The sequence below is a fragment of the Oncorhynchus masou genome, chromosome 14 (assembly GCF_036934945.1).
Source record: "Oncorhynchus masou masou isolate Uvic2021 chromosome 14, UVic_Omas_1.1, whole genome shotgun sequence".
In the NCBI taxonomy this organism is placed as follows: Eukaryota; Metazoa; Chordata; class Actinopteri; order Salmoniformes; family Salmonidae; genus Oncorhynchus; species Oncorhynchus masou.
In genome coordinates, this window is record NC_088225.1 from 22,466,102 (window position 1) to 22,486,490 (window position 20,389).

A 20,389-nucleotide genomic window follows, 5' to 3' on the forward strand; every position below is an offset into this window, starting at 1 on the left:
TTACTAGCGTTTAAGAGCAGTTGGAGGACACGGAAGGAGTGTGGTATGGCACTGAATCTCATTTGGAGGATAGTTAACTTCTTACGGATCGGTAGGGCGCTGGTGGAAATTTCAAAATAAAAAAAAATTGAATATTAAACATTCATATAAATACAAGTGTCATACATGATTCTTTGAATCATAGAATCTTAGAATCTTGATAATCTAACAGCGCTGTCAGATAACTAAAAGGCTTTACAGCATAGCATTCGATTGTCTGAGTTCAGCACCCCCACATTAGCATAGCCTACAAACCAGCACAGGTGTCACAAAATAACAAATAGTGATAAAATAAGGCACTTACTTACAAGATGCATACAAAGGATCCCAAGAAGTTACCATCAAAGTTTGTCCAAACAACTCAAACAATGTTTATTACTAATCCTCAAGATGTCTAATATCTAAATAAACAATCATATTTCAACCAGAGAGAACTATGTCCAATACCAAAGCAAAAGAAGGCAACGCGCGCCCTCGTTCAAGCGTGCAAAAATCCAATACACTATCCACGGTAAAAAAAACAAGTACTTCTCCATTTTTCAGAAAAACAAGCCTAAAACCTTGTATAAAGACTTGACATCTAGTGGAAGCCATAGGTACTGAAATCTGGGAGGCTGAAAATAGATTTTTCAATAGGATTGCATGAAAACTTATTGGAAGCTCCAAAAGGTTTATTTTTTTCAGGATGGACTATCCTCAGGTTTTTGCCTACCATATCAGTTCTGTTATATTCACAGACATTATTTTAACAGTTTTGGAAACTTCAGAGTGTTTTCTATACCCGAATCCACCAATTATATATACATATTCTAGCTTCTGGGCCTGAGAAACAGGCAGTTTACTTTGGGCATGCCAGACTATCCGAACTTCCGACCACTGCCCCATAGCCCAAAGAAGTTAACCTCCACATCACCCGAGGAACAGAGGAGGAGTAGGATGAGGGTACGGCTAAAGGCTATCAAAACTGGTCATCTAGTGCGTTGGGGACCGAGAATAAAAGGAGCAGATTCATGGTGTGATAGAATAGATTCAGGGCATAATCTACAGACAAGGGTATGTTGGGGTACGGGTACAGTGGAGGTAAACCCAGGCACTGAGTGATGATAAAAGTGGTTGCATCTCTGGACGCGCTAGTTATGCTGGGTGAGGTCACTTGTGTTCGTTTCTCACCTGGTCTCATCAGACCTGTACACCATCAGCTCCCCATTTAGTTCAGTTCTTTCTGTTTGTATGGTTGTGAGGTATTGTTTGTTTTTGACTGCCTACCTGTGCTTGACCATTGCCTGCCTGTGACCATGATACCTGCCTTCTGCTAAGGCATAATAAACATCTGCTGTGCTCTGTGTGTGAATCTACACCTTTATCTCCCTGAGTATTCATTACAGTAATATTTACACATGTAGAAAGTGACCTGTATCTAAGCCAGTGGTTCACAACTGTGATGGGATATAAAATTCTGTGGCACACGTAAAATGTCCCTATTAATTAATTTATTTAGATGTAATGATCACTGATCTGATCCATTCTGAAAATCATCTATTTTATGTGACAAACATTTATGTCAATATATTATATAGGGTTTATTTTAAATATGTTAATAGTTTTCATAGTTTCTTAATCTTGAGCATTAATTTGTCTTTAAGAGTCGATGGAGTTGATGGAGCCGGGGTTAATTAACATTACAATTCTTTTTTTATGTCATTTTAATCTGTTACATTTTTAAATTCAAAATCAGGAAATGTTTCAAAGCACACCTGAGAGTTTTTCAACTCACACCAGTGTGCGGCGGCACGTCGGGTGGGAACCATTGATCTAAGTTACCAAATAATCAATGTTACGCACATATACCTCAAAGAACTGTAAGGCAAGCAATAAAGCCAGCGTCTCTTGTTCAATTGTAGAGTACCTTGACTGACACGAGTTGAACTTACGGGAGAAGAAACTGACGGGCCGATCCACTCAGTCTTCATCTTCCTGTAAGAGAACCGCACCCACCCCCACTATACTAGCATCTACCTCCAACTTAAATGTTTTTTCAATTTTTTTTTCAAAGTTGGGGGCGGCAAGCACTGGGGCACTACAAAGTAGCGCTTTAGCGGACTCAAAAGCGTAGTTACAGTCCTTGGACCACTTGAATGGTACCTTGGGACTAAGCAGAGATGAAAGGGGAGCTACTACCGTTGAGAAATTCTTACAGAAGGTACGATAGTACCCTACCATCCCCAGGAATCTGTGCAACTGGCGGCGAGTAGCGGGAGCAGGAAAAGCAACAATTGCTTCCACTTTACCAGTTACTGGGCGCACTTGACCTCGTCCCACTTGTTTCCCTAAGTAAGTCACTGTAGCCTTCCCAAACTCACACTTGGCCAAATTGAGGGTTAAAGAAGCCCTCTCCAACCGCTGAAACACACTTTTCAAAGCGGAGAGATGATCAGACCAAGTAGACAAATTAATCACCACATCGTCAAGGTAAGCAGTACAATTTGGCACATCTGCAAACACAATGTTAACTAGCCGCTGAAAGGTAGCAGGTGCATTACACATGCCAAAGGGCATCACAGTGTATTGTACAAAGTTATCTGGCGTAACAAAAGCCGATATGTCAGAAGCTCGAGAGGTCAGAGGCACCTGCCAATAACCTTTTAGCAAATCTAACTTACTAACGTAAGCAGCAGAGCCTATTCTATCAACACAGTCATCTAAGCGATGTAGAGAAAAAGAATCAGACTTTGTAACTGCATTTACGCGACGATAGTCCGTACATAAGCGGGACGTACCGTCAGGCTTAGGAACAAGAATACATGGGGAACTCCAGGAGCTGTTACTGGGCTTTGCCATGTCATTCTGTAATAAATAAGCTACCTCACTTTTCATTACTTCCCTTTTCTTAGCATTAACCCGGTACGGATGCTGACGTATAGGAACAGCGTTCCCCACATCATGTTCCAAGATGGATGTGCGACTTGGAATGTCCTCAAACACACTGAGAAAACTGTTTATCAATAGGATAAGATCCTTAGTTTGATCATTATCCAAATGTTCCATTTGAGAGGGTAACTTCTTCAGCATCTCTGAATTACAAGGCGTTCACCTTGCTGTAACGTATGGCGTAACTCCAACCCGTCCTCCTTATCCTCATCTAGGTCCCAGCCAGGCTTCAGCACCACCGCAGCCACACTGGAGATAGCGGGCTGGACCGGCTTACTTGATGAGCTGTCGGGAGAATCACGCACATAATATGTTTTCAGCATGTTAACATGACACACACGGGAAGAACGCCTTCGATCTGGTGTCTTTATCACATAATTGGTGTCATTGAGTTTCTTTTCCACCAGATATGGTCCAGAAAAACGTGCTGACAGAGATGAGCCAAGGATTGGCAACAAAACTAAAACTTGATCCCCTGGTGCAAATGAACGGTCAACAGCCTTTTTGTAATAATGCAACTTCATGCGTTTTTGAGACGAGGAGAGAGACTTTTGGGCTAACGCACATGCGGCGTGCAGTCTCTCCCGCATCTTACTGACATAATCCAAAACATTTGTAGGGGCACTACTGGGTGTAGGAGATAAGATATGCTCCTTCAAAACTTTCAGCGAACCCCGTGGGGTGTGTCCAAACACAAGGTCAGCAGGGCTGAACCCTAAGGACTCTTGTATCGTTTCCCTTATAGCAAATAGGACAAAGGGCACCCCCTCATCCCAATCAGTACTGGTATCCATACAATACTTGCGTAGCATTGCCTTCAGTGTCTGATGCCAGCGTTCTAGAGCCCCTTGACTCTCTGGATGATACGGACTGGAGACCTGATGGGAAATACACAATGTCTTTAACACATTTGAAAACAGTTTAGACATGAAGTTAGATCCCTGATCATTTTGGATTACTTTAGGGAGTCCAAACGTAGAGAAGAACTTTACTAGTGCCTTCACCACAGTCTTAGCCGTTAAAGTACGGAGAGGAATAGCCTCTGGGTATCGAGTAGCACTGCACATTATTGTTAGTAGGAACTGGTTACCTGACCTGGTTTTCGGCAATGGACCTACACAATCAATTATCACTCTTTCAAACGGTTCCCCCACCACAGGAATCGGGCAGAGCGGCGCTCGTGGAACTGTTTGATTCACTTTCCCAGTGAGTTGACATATGTGACATGTTTTACAAAATTGGACCACGTCAGACTTCAAACCTGGCCAGAAGAAATGACGAAGGACCCGGTTAGAAGTCTGTGATCCCCAAATGTCCAGACCACGCCTGGTCATGGGCGAGTGACAGCACCTGCTGTCGGAACGGTGTAGGAACAACCACTTGACACACTTCACTCCAGTCATTAATGGTGTCATGAGATGCCCATTTCCGCATCAAAACTCCTGCTTCCATAAAGTAGGCGGCCTCTCTAGTTTTAGCTTCCTCAATGGAAATTACCGAAGCAAAACACCTGAGAAGACTGGTGTCTTCTTTTTGACATTCAATCACCTTCTCGGGGGTGACAGACAAAAGAATGTCATGTAATTGGGGCGCAATTTTGTTTTCCCCTGCCTTAGTTTTTACGGGGGTAAAAACTGTTGGCATTGCAGAAGGCATACTCGGGGCATTGTCTTCTACCTCAATGTTCTCAAAAATGGAACTAGCCAAATCCACCACATCTCCTAGCTTGCGAGATTGTGCCCTCGTTAACACACAACCAGGAAAAACATGTGGAAATGCTTGAACCAATTTCTCATCTGTAGTTCTGATTTCTGGGTTGTCTACTACCTCTAACACAGGAGTGACATTACCACCAGCAATATCATTCCCTAGTAGCAATTTGACTCCTGATACTGGCAGTGTAGACACTACACCAACACGGAAACGTCCTGATACCAAGTCTGACACTAAGTGGACCCAGTGTAATGGTACAGGTACGGTTTTTGTCTCTATCCCCTGTAATATGACATGCGAGCCACAATAGGTTTCAGGAGACTAGGGTAAAGCATCAGTAACGATTACTGACTGCGCCGCCCCGGTGTCTCGTAGGATTTGGATAGGCTTTTGATCAGCTTGTTCTCCTGTTAGGGAAACACAACCGGCAGAGATAAACGGAGCATAGACAGGATCCGGTTTCTCAAATGCTGAATCAATAACTCGATCCAAGGGACGAGCCAAAGACTTGACTAAACCCAAACTTTTCATTTTTGGGGACGGTGACTGGGACTGTTGCGGTTTATTTTTCAAAACTGGGCAGTCCGCAATCATGTGACCCTTTTGGTGACAGTAAAAACAGTCACGGATTTCATGAAAAGGCTTAGGGTTGTTAGAGGAAAAGCGACCTGAACGAGGAACTCATGACGTAATCGTCCGGCCTTCAAAACGTGGTGCATCAAAGACAGTCTTGTGTGTCAAAGCGTACTCATCTGCCAACACTGCTGCTTGGGCCAATGTCACCACCTTCTGTTCATTTAAATGAACTACAATTCTATATATATATGTATGCCCGCGGGCCTCTTGCCTAAGCACTCCCTAGGTGCCTTCCCCTTCCCCCTGGGAACAAATGAAACAGAATATTAAACAATTTCACAAACAAACTAAGAAACAAAAGACATCAAATAAGCTCTATCTGAGCAACAAACTCACAAAACATACCAACTCTCAGCAATGAACTCCCAGCAAAATCTCTAGCAAAATCTCTAGCAAAATCTCTGCAATGACCTCCTAGCAAAATCTCTGCAATGACCTCCCAGCAAATCTCTCTAGCAAAATCTCTGCAATGACCTCCCAGCAAATCTCTAGCAAAATCTCTCTAGCAAAATCTCTGCAATGACTTCCCAGCAAATCTCTAGCAAAATCTCTCTAGCAAAATCTCTGCAATGACCTCCCAGAAAAATCTCTCCCTCCTGAACTGAACACGCATTTATATAGCTTCAGAATGAATGGGTAATTGGAGACAGCTGCATCTTGACGAGGGGGCGGGGTCAGCTCTCCAATTAGCCATGGAGTCGACCAATCAGCTGCTTGAGGGATTTCAGGAAGCCATTTCCTGAAATAAACACATGCAAATACACAAACTACAACACATAAACTGGGGAACGTAACAATCAACAACTATAATAATCATCATCAAAGCACTGAAATATACAGTATATGTGTGTGTGCTGGTGTGAATGTGTGGGTGTGTTGCTTTGGTACATGCAGTGTTTCTCTTCTTTCAAAGAAGTGGTCCTGGCAGTTGCTGGACAGTTTCAGTGCCACATGTGTGGTATCAAGGGGATAGAGAGAGAGGAAGCTGCTTTTACATGACAGTATTATTAGACAAGTTAGAGAACCAAGAAACCACCTCATATCAACTGATAACAGAATGTTGAAGTCTTAGTTGTGTATTGCGGATACAGACTAACGTTGTTTTAATCTGTCCTGGGAGGAACTACAGCTGTAAATAGGCTCCATAGATAACTGCCAAGCAGAAACATCTCAGTAGGCAATGTCTTTTTTATTTTACCTTTATTTAACTAGGCAAGTCAGTTGAGAACAAATTCTTATTTACAATGACGGCCAAGGAACAGTGGGTTAACTGCCTTGTTCAGGGGCAGAATAAACGTTACTGGTCCAACGCTCTAACCAAAAGGCTATCTGCCGCCCCAAACACAATACAGGATGTGTCCTTCTCCCAGCATTAGCATCCAGTGGATGTGTCAGTAAAATGACAACGACAAGCTAAAAGTTAGACTTTATTAAAGTGAAAAAAGACAGACATCACAGGATACTCTTATACTTAAAGATACTGTACAATAGAATCAATTAATGGAAAAGAACATCACTATGATGCTTGTATAATAGTGAGAACACCAATACTAATCAATCAAAATCAATAATGTATAGGATATATACATAACATTATTACTGAAGAACACTACTATACTCCATGACCATCCCAGACCATTGTCTTTCTAATCTAGACACATCTATCTCTTTGGTCCATCATGTGTTCTTCACTGCTTCATCTGAAAGGAGGCAGAGACAGATACAGGTTATTACAGTAAACAGACAATAAACTGTCAGGACCCGGTTTTGAACCTGGGTCTCCGGAGTGAGAAACAGTCACTTAACCAACTGAGCCACGAATAGACAGCAGAACCGAGAAGATGAGGCAGACACAGCAGTACTTAAGACGGTGTATTTAATAAAGAAAAAATCCTAAAATGCAAAAAATGGCAAATCCAAAAGGTGGTAGGAAAAACACAAAAAAGGCCTCAAAAGAAACTCACCAAAAAATAAACAAAAACAAAAAACAGAATACCACAAGAACTTCACCCGGAATCGACAAGAGTACACAGAACACTAGGGCAGGGTGCTAACATACAAACACAGAGCACAGAACTGAGGGAAACAAAGGGTTTAAATACAATCAGGGGAAACGAGACACAGGTGCAAATAATAATGAGGATCAAGGGAAAAACATAGGGACAAAAAGCACAATGGGGACATCTACTGACAAAAACCCGGAACAACCCTGGCCAAATCCTGACAGAATCCCCCCCCTAGGAACGGCTCCTGACGTTCCTACCAGCTCTCTCAGGGTGGAGGACCCTGAACTGACGAATGAGGTCAGGGTCCAGGATGTCTTTGGCAGGAACCCAGGAGCGCTCCTCAGGACCGTAGCCTTCCCAGTCCACCAGATACTGCCAGGACCGCTGCACCCGGCGGGAATCCAGTATCCGGTGGACGGTATAAGCCGGCTGGCCTCCAATGACACGAGGCGGAGGGGGAGGTCTGTCTGCCGGGACAAGGGGAGAAAAAACAACAGGTTTTAACAATGACACATGAAATGTGGGATTAATCTTAAGGGATCTGGGTAAGTGTAGGCGATAAGAAACTGGGTTAACTCTCCTGGCAACCTTGAAGGGACCGATGTATTTTTGGGACAGCTTGCGAGACTCCACCCGTAGAGGTAAGTCTCTTGTGGAAAGCCAGACTCTCTGGCCGGGGCGCAGGGTAGGCCCGGGACGGCGACGTCTGTTGGCTTGTTGTTGATACCTCTGTGAGGAACGCATCAGATTAAGACGGGTCTTCCTCCACATAAGCCGACAGCGTCTGACGAACCTCAAGGCTGAAGGCACTCTGACTTCTGCCTCCTGGTCCGGGAACAATGGAGGAGCATAGCCAAACTGACACTCGTGCGGGGACATACCAGTGGAGGAGGAGCGCAAGGTGTTGTGCGCGTATTCGGCCCAAACAATAAAGGATGACCATGTGGACGGGTTGTCACGAGTCATACATCGGAGGGTGGTTTCCAGCTCTTGATTCATCCTCTCTGTTTGGCCGTTGGACTCCGGATGGTACCCTGAAGATAGACTGGCAGAAGCCCCCATGAGTTGGCAGAAGGCCTTCCAAAACCTTGAGGCAAACTGGGGACCTCTGTCAGAAACCACATCTTGAGGAATGCCGAAGACTCGGAACACATGATTAATTACCAACTCAGCCGTTTCCTTGGCAGAAGGTAACTTAGTCAGAGGGACGAACCTGGCCGCCTTTGAAAACCTGTCGATTATGACTAGGATAGTAGTATTGCCATGGGATGGAGGAAGTCCAGTAATAAAGTCCAATGATATATGGGACCAGGGTCTGTGGGGAACAGGTAAAGGGTGAAGGAGTCCTTGAGGGCGGAGGTGAGAAGATTTGCCCTGGCAGCACACGGGGCAGGCATTGACGAAAGTGGCAACGTCTTCTCTTATGGTAGGCCACCAGAACTTACGCTGGATGAACTCCAAGGTGCGACCTACGCCCGGATGACAGGTGAGGCGAGAGGAGTGCCCCCACAGAAGGACCTGAGTCCTCACTGCCTTGGGGACAAACAACCGATTGGCAGGGCCTCCTTTAGGGTCCGGTTCGCTAGCTTGAGCACGTCTCACGGTATCCTCAACTTGCCACGAGATCGGAGCCACAATCTTAGCAGCAGGAAGGACAGGCATGTCCGTGTCATCTCGAATGGCAGGAGCGTAGACTCGGGACAGGGCATCCGGTTTGAGATTCTTCGACCCGGGCCGATAGGTGAGGATAAACTGGAATCGATTGAAGAAAAGAGACCATCTAGCTTGTCTAGAGTTCAATCGCTTCGCCTGCTGGATATACTCCAGATTTTTGTGGTCCGTAAGCACTTGAAACGGGTGAGAAGCCCCTCGAGCCAGTGTCTCCATTCCTTCAATGCCATCTTAACCGCTAGGAGTTCACGATCCCCCACATCGTAGTTCCTCTCAGTCGGGGTAAGCCGGTGTGAGAAGAAAGCGCACGGATGAAGCTTCTTGTCTTCACCCCTCTGAGACAGGACAGCTCCAACACCAACCTCTGATGCGTCTACCTCCACCACAAATGGTTCATCCGTAGTCGGTAGTATCAGGATGGGAGCAGAGAGGACGCGCTGCTTGAGTCCTTGGAAGGCCGTCTCAGCTTCTCTTCCCCACACAAACCTTGCATTGCCACCTTTGGTTAAAGCTGAGAGAGGAGCTGCCACCAAACTGAAGTTCTTGATGAACTTGCGGTAAAAGTTTGTGAAGCCCAGGAAACGCTGAACATCCTTAACGGATTTGGGGGTGGGCCAATCCGCTACCGCCCCTACCTTCCTAGGGTCCATTTGGACTCGACCGGGTTCCACTACAAATCCCAGGAATTGTACTCGGGATGAATGGAATTCACATTTTTCCGGCTTAACGTACAGATGGCTGTCCAGGAGGCGTTTGAGTACTTGTCTGACATGCTTAGTGTGTTCTTGAAGGGAGCTCGAAAAGATGAGGATGTCATCCAAGTAAACGAACACAAATATGTTAAGCATATCCCTCAGCACATCGTTTATGAGCGCTTGGAACACCGCTGGGGCATTGGTCAGGCCGAAGGGCATCACCAAGTATTCGTAGTGACCAGTAGGCGTGTTGAAAGCGGTCTTCCACTCATCACCAGGTCTGATCCGCACAAGATGGTATGCGTTCCGCAGGTCAAGCTTAGTGAAAACAACTGCTTCCTGGAGCAGCTCGAAGGCTGTGGCCATAAGGGGTAGCGGGTAACGGTTACGGACGGTTATGTCATTGAGTCCCCGGTAGTCGATGCAAGGACGTAATCCACCATCTTTCTTGGCCACAAAGAAAAACCCTGCTCCCGCCGGGGAGGTTGATGGACGCATGAGGCCTGCTTCCAGAGAGTCCTTGATGTAGGTATCCATAGCAGCTCGTTCGGGTGGAGATAGGGAAAAGATCCGACCCCTGGGGGGGCAAGTGCCCGGAAACAGGTCGATGGGGCAATCGTAAGATCTATGGGGTGGTAGCATGGTGGCCCTCTGTTTGCTAAACACCAGTTTGAGGTCATGGTAACACTCGGGAACTCGGGTCAGGTCGATGGATTCTAAAGACTCGGGAGTAGAACTCGGGGAATTCTGGAAAATACAAGTAGCTTGGCACGTAGGACCCCACTGCTTGATAGTGCCCACAGACCAGTCGATGTGAGGGTTATGGCTGTGAAGCCAGGGGTATCCAAGGACGAGAGGGAACTCGGAACAGGAGATCAAATGAAAGTTCATCAATTCCTGGTGTTGTGAAACTGAAAGTCTCAAGGAGGTAGTGACATGAGTGACAAGTCCAGATCCCAAAGGGCTTCCATCCAATGTAGTAACCCTCATGGGGTCACTTAGAGGTTCAGAGGGAACGCCATTCTCCTTCGCCCAGACACCATCCATGAAGTTACCTGCGGCTCCAGAGTCTACCAAGGCTTGAAGGTGAAGCTTGTGGTTGTCCCAGGAGAGGGTGACTGGAATGAGCAGACGGGAGTTGGACGGATGGGAGGAGGTTATGTTTCCCATTACAGTTCCCCCCGGTCTGTACGGGACAGAGCGTTTCCCTGGAGCCCGGGACACGTGGAACGGAAATGGCCCGGTTTGCCGCAATATAGACAGCGTCGCTCCCTCATCCGGCGGTCTCTCTCAGCCTGGGAGATGCGTCCAATCTGCATGGGTTCCGGTGGAGCCAGCGATGATAAAGGTGGGGACTCGGAGCTGGGATTGATAGGGGCTAGAGGTCTACGGTTGAGTTCTCTCTCTCTCAGACGCTGGTCAATGCGTGAGGCCAACTTGATCAGGGACTCGAGATTGTCCGGTGGTTCCCGAGTGGCCAGTTCATCTTGGATAGTGTCAGAAAGGCCTTTCAGAAAGCACACCGTGAGCGCCTCGTTGTTCCAGCCACTCGCTGCTGCCACCGTGCGGAACTGGATGGCATAGTCCGTCACGCTGCGCCAACCTTGATGGAGAGTCAGGAGCTGTTTGGCTGAGTCAGAACCACTGCTTGGGCCTTGAAACACTCGTTTGAATTCCTCAGCAAAGGCAGAGTAGCTGGCACAGCAGGAACTATGGGCATCCCACACAGCAGTAGCCCAGGCCAGGGCTTTTTCCGACAGCAGGGTGATGATATATGCGATCTTAGACCGGTCGGTGGGAAACGACGAGGGTTGCAGCTCAAAGGAGAGAGAACATTGAGTGAGAAAGCCTTTACAAGCACTTGGATCACCTGAGAACCGTTGGGGAGGTGGAAGACGAGGTTCAGCCAGGGGGTTAACTGCCATGGGTACGTGAACCTGAGGTACTGGGACGGAAACTGTTGCCGGGGTAAGTCGATCAGATATTTGCTTAATGGAAGTCAGCATCTCCGACAGAAGATGAGAATGTCTAGCCATTAAGGCCTCTTGCTGAACCAGGGCGGCTTCGTGGCGTTGGACAGTCTCCTGGTGGTGGGACAGCGTGGCAAAAGGTCCTGGGAACTGGCTGCCTCTGGGTTCATTTTTGGCTCTGTGTTTCTGTCAGGACCCGGTTTCGAACCTGGGTCTCCGGAGTGAGAAACAGTCACTTAACCAACTGAGCCACGAATAGACAGCAGAACCCAGAAGATGAGGCAGACACAGCAGTACTTAAGACGGTGTATTTAATAAAGAAAAAATCCTAAAATGCAAAAAATGGCAAATCCAAAAGGTGGTAGGAAAAACACAAAAAAGACCTCAAAAGAAACTCACCAAAAAATAAACAAAAACAAAAAACAGAATACCACAAGAACTTCACCCGGAATCGACAAGAGTACACAGAACACTAGGGCAGGGTGCTAACATACAAACACAGAGCACAGAACTGAGGGAAACAAAGGGTTTAAATACAATCATGGGGAAACGAGACACAGGTGCAAATAATAATGAGGATCAAGGGAAAAACATAGGGACAAAAAGCACAATGGGGACATCTACTGACAAAAACCCGGAACAACCCTGGCCAAATCCTGACAATAAACAAACACTTGATACCTTATTCTTTCATTTAAAATTGTGACCTTTCAGCTGCCAATGGCCTTCATCAGAAGTCTACAATCACAATAAATAAGTGGTGTCAGTACCTTGACCAGGCTGAGCACTGTGCTGTAGGTGAGAGAGAGAAGGAAGAGGATGATGAAGGAGGAGGTGGTGGACCACAGGCTGCTGAACTCATCCTCATCGTTGTCCGTGCAGCTCAGAGCGAAGCCCGCCTCAGGCTCAGTCAGTAGGATGTTCTCTGAGAACAGGGAGAGAGACAGGTGGTGAGGAACGGACATATACTTGTGTCTGCTTGTGTGTGTTCATGTGTGTCTGCTTGTTCGCATGTGTTGGTGTGTCTGTGTGTCTGTATATTCATGTGTATTGTACACCTGTATTAGTCTTTATCGTATTCTAACAAATACAGCTACATGAGCTCAAATTACATGTACACACAGACACACACAGACACACACAAAGAACACATGAAACTGAGCTGTGCAGACTATCTTGTCTTAATATTAACATGCACACCCACTGGCATTATATCAAGCTACACCTATACACTAAATAGTACATCCATGTCCACCAGACTAGGGGTCCTGTGTGGCTCAGTCGGTAGAGCATGGCGCTTGCAACGCCAAGCGTCGTGGGTTCGATTCCCGCTGGGACCACCCATATGTAAAAGTAGTGGCCCCAGCCGACTTGTAAGTCGCTTTGGACAAAAGCGTCTGCTAAATGGGATATATATATATATATATAGTACTACTACAGTACATCTCTTCAGCACTGTTGTGTCTTTTCATGCCAAAAAACAATTGTCTTCATTTTGTTTTATATTTACAATGGACCAGTATATTTTCTAAGACATGAAGTAATTGATGTACGAACACCAAACCATGCTCATATGTTTATTAGCCAGCCTCCACATTAGGAAGACACATTGTCATTGTCCAAAGGACAACAATGGCAACACAAGACTGTGCAATCTTCTAACACAGTAGACTGGACAATATCACAGACAATATACATGTGTACAGTCAAAAAAACAATGACAACACTAACATGTTAACTTTATCTCAAGGACAACAACAATGACATCAAAGAGGACAACAGGGGACACTCCTAGTAATGGGCTATTCTGACCCATAGAGGAGTCAATAAGGAGACACAATGACACAACACACACAGATTAATATTACTTGTCTTGACATGAGTTACCCAAGGACTTATACACACTCCTCTCCTGAGGTGTGGTATTGTTGTCCGAGCCGAGGTGCTTGACGGCGCATGTGAAAACCGAGTTTCCCTCCCACTCCTTCTTGGTGATGGTGAAGACGCTGGTGACAGAATAGTTGCCTTTCTGGGTTTTCTGAGGAGGGCTGGTGACCCCCTCCTGGTAATCACCGCTGTTGACCTTCCATATGATGTAGACGTCACAGAGAGACAGGCTGACCACCAGGCACACCAGTGTCACAATCTCCTTCTCCCCGGTGTCTTCCTCCGGGAGAATGTGGACGGACACAGAAGGGGCTTCACCTGCAAGAGGATTGATTTTAAGATGAAACGTTACACTCATGTATGTGTAGGTACGTATGAAAACCAGTATGTGAATATCAGTTTAAAATTCACCCTAGTGGTCCTTAACCCTGGTTCTGGAGCAACACAGGGGTGTGCAGGTTTTTTTTCTAACACACCTGATTCAACTAAGCAAAGATTATGATTAGTTAATTAGTTGATTAGTTGATTTGCTGACTCAGGTGTGTTAGCGTTGGGCTGGAGCAAATGTCTGCACATCCTGTGCCTCCCGCTCCAGAACCTGAAGCATGTGACCACTAATCACAACCACATTGAGATGTTTCAGTGACCTACTTCCTTTGTTAAAGCTGAGGTCCTGAATGACAGGTGTGACTTCACCTCTCTTCATGGCAGAACACTGGACTTTGTTTACATTGGTCCACCCTGTCTGGTCTATGGTCAGAGTACTGACCCTGCTGTTCAGGTTGCCCTTTGATTCAATAGGTTTCAGATCAATGTGATCTGTCTGTTTCTTTCCGTTGACATGCCAGGTGATAGTGGTACCAGATACTGTGTCCTGGTCTATACCACTGATGACACAGTCCAGCACTGCTTGGTTGTCTATGAACACCTTTTTCACACTCGGTGGGTTCAGAGTCACCGTCAGTGATTCTGAAAGGGGAGAGCAGCAGTGGGAAAGCAGGACATGTTGATGTTACTGATGAGGAACTACATTAAATAATAGAGATCCTGTCTGTGAACATGACATCAACTGTAGTACAGTCTACTCCTATGTACAGACCTGTTTTGGAGATCTTCTTGATGGTGGGTTGTCCCTGGTGCTCCACCACACAGCTGTACTTGACCTTGTTGTTCCAGTCAGTGTTGTTGACCTTCAGCAGACTGCTGGCTGAGTAGAGGCCTGATGGCTGTTGGCCTACAGTAGGGGTCTGGCCCTCCACCTCCATGGCATTCTTCTTCCAGGTGACAGTGACTTTCTTGGGGGTGAAATCTTCAATCATACACATCAGGTACTGGGTGGTGCCAATGGGTGCAGACAGCAAAGACACTGTTGGAAGCTTTGAGACTGAGTAGTGGGAGATAAAAAAAAATGTCTGCAAGTTAGTTTAACCACTGATATTTTAAAGACATCCAGGGTTAATGCCAAGTATCATTTTATAATCAGGTTTTCTAAACAGAAATAGTTTACATCACAAACATTCAAATGCAATCTTTAGAACTTCATAGAGAAATACAATATAATGTCCACATCTTACTTGGTCTATTGATGACTGCTGTCTTCGCACCTCCAGGATGATCCACAGAACAGCTGAAAGACTGAGTTTTCCCAGACATTCTTAGCCACGCAGAGCTGACTGACTCCTGTGTAGGTTTCCCCGCTCTGGACTGCTGGGTACTGGACAAAGTCCATCAGCGTTTTCCCACTGGCATCTGTCCATTTGAAGGTGTGTGAGGAAGGCGAGAAGCTTTTAGCGATACAACCGAGACTGTAGACGTCGTTAGAAGGGGTTCCACAGTTCATAAGAGGGAGTAGAGTAGGGGGGGCTGTGGCTGCTGCAAGAAATAAAGATTGAAATAGAGAAAGGTATCACTTGATTTGAATGTACAGAAATGACCAGGTAACTACTAGGAAATACCATGGTAAAATAGTCATTACACAGTTGTAACCTAATAACTACTATTTAATTTAATCTGGCACTATAAGGCACCATTTAATTACATGTAGTTGGTTGTCTTGTATTCTTTGATGTGTAACGACCACTACATGTCTCGTTTTATTAGTTGTATGTACAGGATAGGATACAAATACATCATCTAAAAATACTTACTTTCAGGTTCCTTCTCAACAATGCAACAACAATAAGAAATATTAAAAGATAAGACGAACATAAAGTAAGTGGCTCAGTAGAATAGAATAAACATTTAAAAAAAGGCATAATACAGGAAGGTCAAATTAAATACACATTAACACATTAAATTGCAGACCGATTTACCAGTGAAAACAGAACTGTAAAATAAAACATTTTAATGTAAATATTTATATTGATTAAGGTGATGCAAATTAACAGTCAATTCAATATAGGCTAAGATGGAGTCTTATTCTTATACCCTATAAACGGTTTGTGTTGGACTCCCATATGAATAGCCTACATTTTTGTTTTCTTATACCCTATAAACGGTTTGTGTTGGACTCCCATATGAATAGCCTACATTTTTGTTTTCTTATACCCTATAAACGGTTTGTGTTGGACTCCCATATGAATAGCCTACATTTTTGTTTTCTTATACCCTATAAACGGTTTGTGTTGGACTCCCATATGAATAGCCTACATTTTTGTTTTCTTATACCCTGTAAACGGTTTGTGTTGGACTCCCATATGAATAGCCTACATTTTTGTTTTCACATGGTCATTGTTGACCTAAAGCAAAGACTACATAATCATCTAATTAAACATCAACTGCAAAAAGTGAAAGACGTATGTGGACAGATGAACAAACAATATACTGATTTTTCTAGGTGTGCTACACTAACAACATTATCCAAGTCATAATGTCTACCTTTCTCCATAAAACAATGATTGTAAACCATTTCTTTAGTGGAACAGGTCTATCTAAGGACATTTTGCATCTGAAAAATGCAAAAGATATGTTCTTACTACACTCTACGTAGAATGGGAAAATTAAACATTTGATGTATAATACATTTAAGTTTGCTTACCTGTTGAGACGGTGACTTGTGTCCCTTTACCCCAGTAGTCAAAAGCATCACAGTGCTCTGTCTCCATTCACTGCCTGTACAAAAACCCTGCACCAAAATAGGTCGCTTTAAAGTCATGACACTGTATCCAATAAACATGAAAATAAATGCAATATTGTAATACTATCATTGTCATGCATAGGTGTAATAGGTGGCATGGAAGTCAGGCGCAGGAGAGTCAAATGGAGTGTAAAATGGAGTCTTTTAATAAAGTTCACGGAGTATGCTCCATAACACTAAATGTACATAAACAAACATGGGTACGAGGACCCGACGCGCACCTATACAACAATCACACTACACTGACAATAAAACAATCTCTGGCAAAGACATGAGGGGAAACAGAGGGTTAAATACACAACAGGTAATGAATGGGATTGAAAACAGGTGTGTGGGAAGACAAGACAAAACCAATGGAAAATGAAAAAAGGATCAATGATGGCTAGAAGACCGGTGACGTCGAACGCCGAGCACCGCCCGAACAAGTAGAGGCAACGACTTCGGCAGAAGTCGTGACAGTACCCCCCCCCCTGACGCGCGGCTCCAGCTGCGCGTCGACACCGGCCTCGGGGACGACTTGGAGGGCGAGGTGCAGGGCGATCCGGATGGAGACGGTGGAATTCGGATAACATGGAAGGATCTAACACGTCCTCCACCGGAACCCAGCATCTCTCCTCCGGCCCGTACCCCGGCTGCCTCCCAGGTTTCCTCAGCGTGCCGAAACCAATTGTCCACCGCAGGGGCCTCGGTCTGGCTCTGATGCCAAGGAGCCAGAACCCGGCTGATCCCCTAATACACATTGAAAGGGAGTAAGATTAGTGGAGGAGTGACGTAGCGAGTTCTGAGCCATCTCTGCCCAGGGCACGAACTTCGCCCACTCCCCCGGCCGATCCTGGCAATAAGACCGCAGAAACCTACCCACATCCTGGTTAACTCTCTCCACCTGCCCATTACTCTCGGGGTGAAAACCTGAGGTAAGACTAACCGAGATCCCCAGACGCTCCATGAACGCCTTCCAGACCCTTGATGTGAACTGGGGACCCCGATCAGACACTATATCCTCAGGCACCCCATAGTGCCGGAAAATGTGTGTAAACAGGGCCTCTGCAGTTTGTAAGGCCGTAGGGAGACCGGGCAAAGGGAGGAGACGACAGGACTTTGAAAACCGATCCACAACGACCAGGATCGTGGTGTAACCCTGTGAAGGTGGAAGATCAGTCAAAAAATCCACCGGCAGGTGCGACCATGGCCGTTGAGGAATGGATAGAGTAGCTTACCTCTGGGCAGGTGTCTAGGAGCCTTGCACTGGGCGCACACCGAGCAGGAAGAAACATAAATCCTCACGTCCTTAGCTAAAGTGGGCCACCAGTACCTCCCTTCAATACAGCGCATCGTCCGACCTATCCCAGGATGACCAGAGGAGGGTGACGTGTGAGCCCAATATATCAATCGGTCGCGGACAGCAGACGGAACGTACAGACGACCAGCTGGACACTCAGGGGGAGAAGGCTCTGCACGTGAAGCCCGCTCAATGTCCGCGTCCAGCTCCCACACTACTGGCGCCACCAGACACGAAGCTGGGAGTATGGGAGTGGGATACATGGACTGCTCCTCTGTGTCATACAGCCGAGACAATGCGTCTGCCTTAACGTTCTGGGAGCCTGGTCTGTAAGAAAGAGTAAACACAAAACGAGTGAAAAACTTGGCCCACCTTGCCTGGCGAGGATTCAATCTCTTCGCATGCCAGATGTACTCCAGATTGCGGTGGTCAGTCCAGATGAGAAAAGGGTGTTTGGCCCCCCTCAAGCCAATGCCTCCACACCTTCAAAGCTTCTACGCCAGCTAACAGCTCTCGGTTCCCCACATCATAGCTTCGCTCCGCCGGGCTGAGCTTCTTCGAAAAGAAAGCACAGGGGTGAAGCTTCAGTGGCGTACCCGAACGCTGAGAGAGCACTGTTCCTATCCCAACTTCGGCTGCGTCTACCTCCACTATGAATGGCAAAGAGGGATCCGGATGAGCCAGCACAGGCACCGAGGTAAACAGAGTCTTCAGGTGCTCAAACACCCTGTTCGCCTCAGCCGACCACTGCAAGCGCACCGGGCCCCCCCTTTAGCAGTGAGGTAATGGGAGCTGCCACCTGACCAAAACCCCGGATAAACCTCCGGTAGTAATTGGAAAACTCCAAAAAATGCTGCAACTCCTTTACCGTGGTTGGAGTCGGCCAATTACGCACGGCTGTAATGCGGTTGCTCTCCATCTCCACTCCTGAAGTGGAAATCCGATGCCTTAGGAAGGAGATGGATTGTTAGAAAAACAAGCATTTCTCAGCCTTGACATATAGATCATGCTCCAACAGGCGACCAAGCACCCTGCGCACCAGGGACACATGCTCGGCGCGTGTAGCAGAGTATATCAGAATATCATCGATATACACCACTACACCCTGCCCTTGCAGGTCCCTGAAGATCTCATCTACAAATGATTGGAAAACTGATGGAGCATTCATCAACCCATATGGCATGACCAGGTACTCATAATGCCCTGAGGTGGTGCTAAATGCCGTCTTCCACTCAGCACCCTTCTTAATACGCACCAGATTGTACGCACTCCTGAGATCCAATTTTGTGAAAAACGTGCCCCGTGCATTAACTCAATAACCGTATTGATCAGAGGTAGCGGGTAACTATATTTCACTGTGATTTTATTAAGACCTCGATAATCAATGCACGGGCGTAAACCGCCATCCTTTTTTTTCACAAAAAAGTAACTCGAAGAGACGGGTGAAATGGATGGCTGAATGAACCCCTGATGCAGGGATTCAGAGACATATGTCTTCATAGCCTCCATCTCCACTTGCGACAGGGGATACACGTGACTCTTGGGATATGCAGCGTCTACCAGGAGATCTATTGCACAATCCCCCCATCGATGGGGTGGTAATTGAGTCGCCTTCTTTTTACAGAAGGCGAGAGCCAAATCGGCATATTCGGGGGGAATGCGCACGGTGGAGACCTGGTCTGGACTTTCCACCGTAGTAGCACCAACGGAAACCCCTAAACACCTACCTGAGCATTCTCGCGACCACCCCGTGAGAGCCCTCTGTGGCCAAGAAACAGTGGGGTTATGACAAACTAACCAGGATAGGCCTAGCACCACAGAATACGCAGGAGAATCAATAAGGAAAAGACTAATCTTCTCCTTGTGACCCTCCTGCGTTATCATACACAAAGGTGCGGTTACCTCCCTGATAAACCCTGACCCTAATGGTCGACTATCTAAGGCACGAATAGGGAAAGTCATATCCACAGGAACAATAGGGATCCCTAAACTATGAGCTAGACTTTTATTAATGAAATTCCCAGCCGCACCTGAATCTACTAGCACCTCATACTGGGAATGCAGTGAAAAATCAGGAAAAGAGACAGAGACAAACATTAGTGCAGCAGAGGGCTCTGAATGAGAATGGTGCCTACTCACCTGGGGTGACGCCAGAATGCCCTGCCTGCCCTCTCTATTCCCAGAGGAACCAACCCGGCACCGACCAGCAGTGTGCCCTCTGCGACCTTGAATGGTTCTCGAGCGGAAACCCCCTCCGGTCTCCCTGCGCACCATCCCTCCCAATTCCATAGGTTCTGTCACGTTCTTTCAAAATCGAACCCAGAAGCAGACCAGGTCAAGGAGAGTAGGAAGAAGGTGAGTATTTATTTACAAGTGAATGTGAATGGGTAGATATATCCAGGTGGCGTAACGGGCAGCGGTGGTGAGTT

General features: G+C 46.2%; 1 pseudogene; it reads right to left on the reverse strand.

The window, feature by feature from the left end:
- The window catches only part of LOC135553834 (uncharacterized), a 50,392-nt pseudogene that overhangs the window by 12,264 nt on the left and 17,739 nt on the right, over window positions 1-20,389 (reverse strand).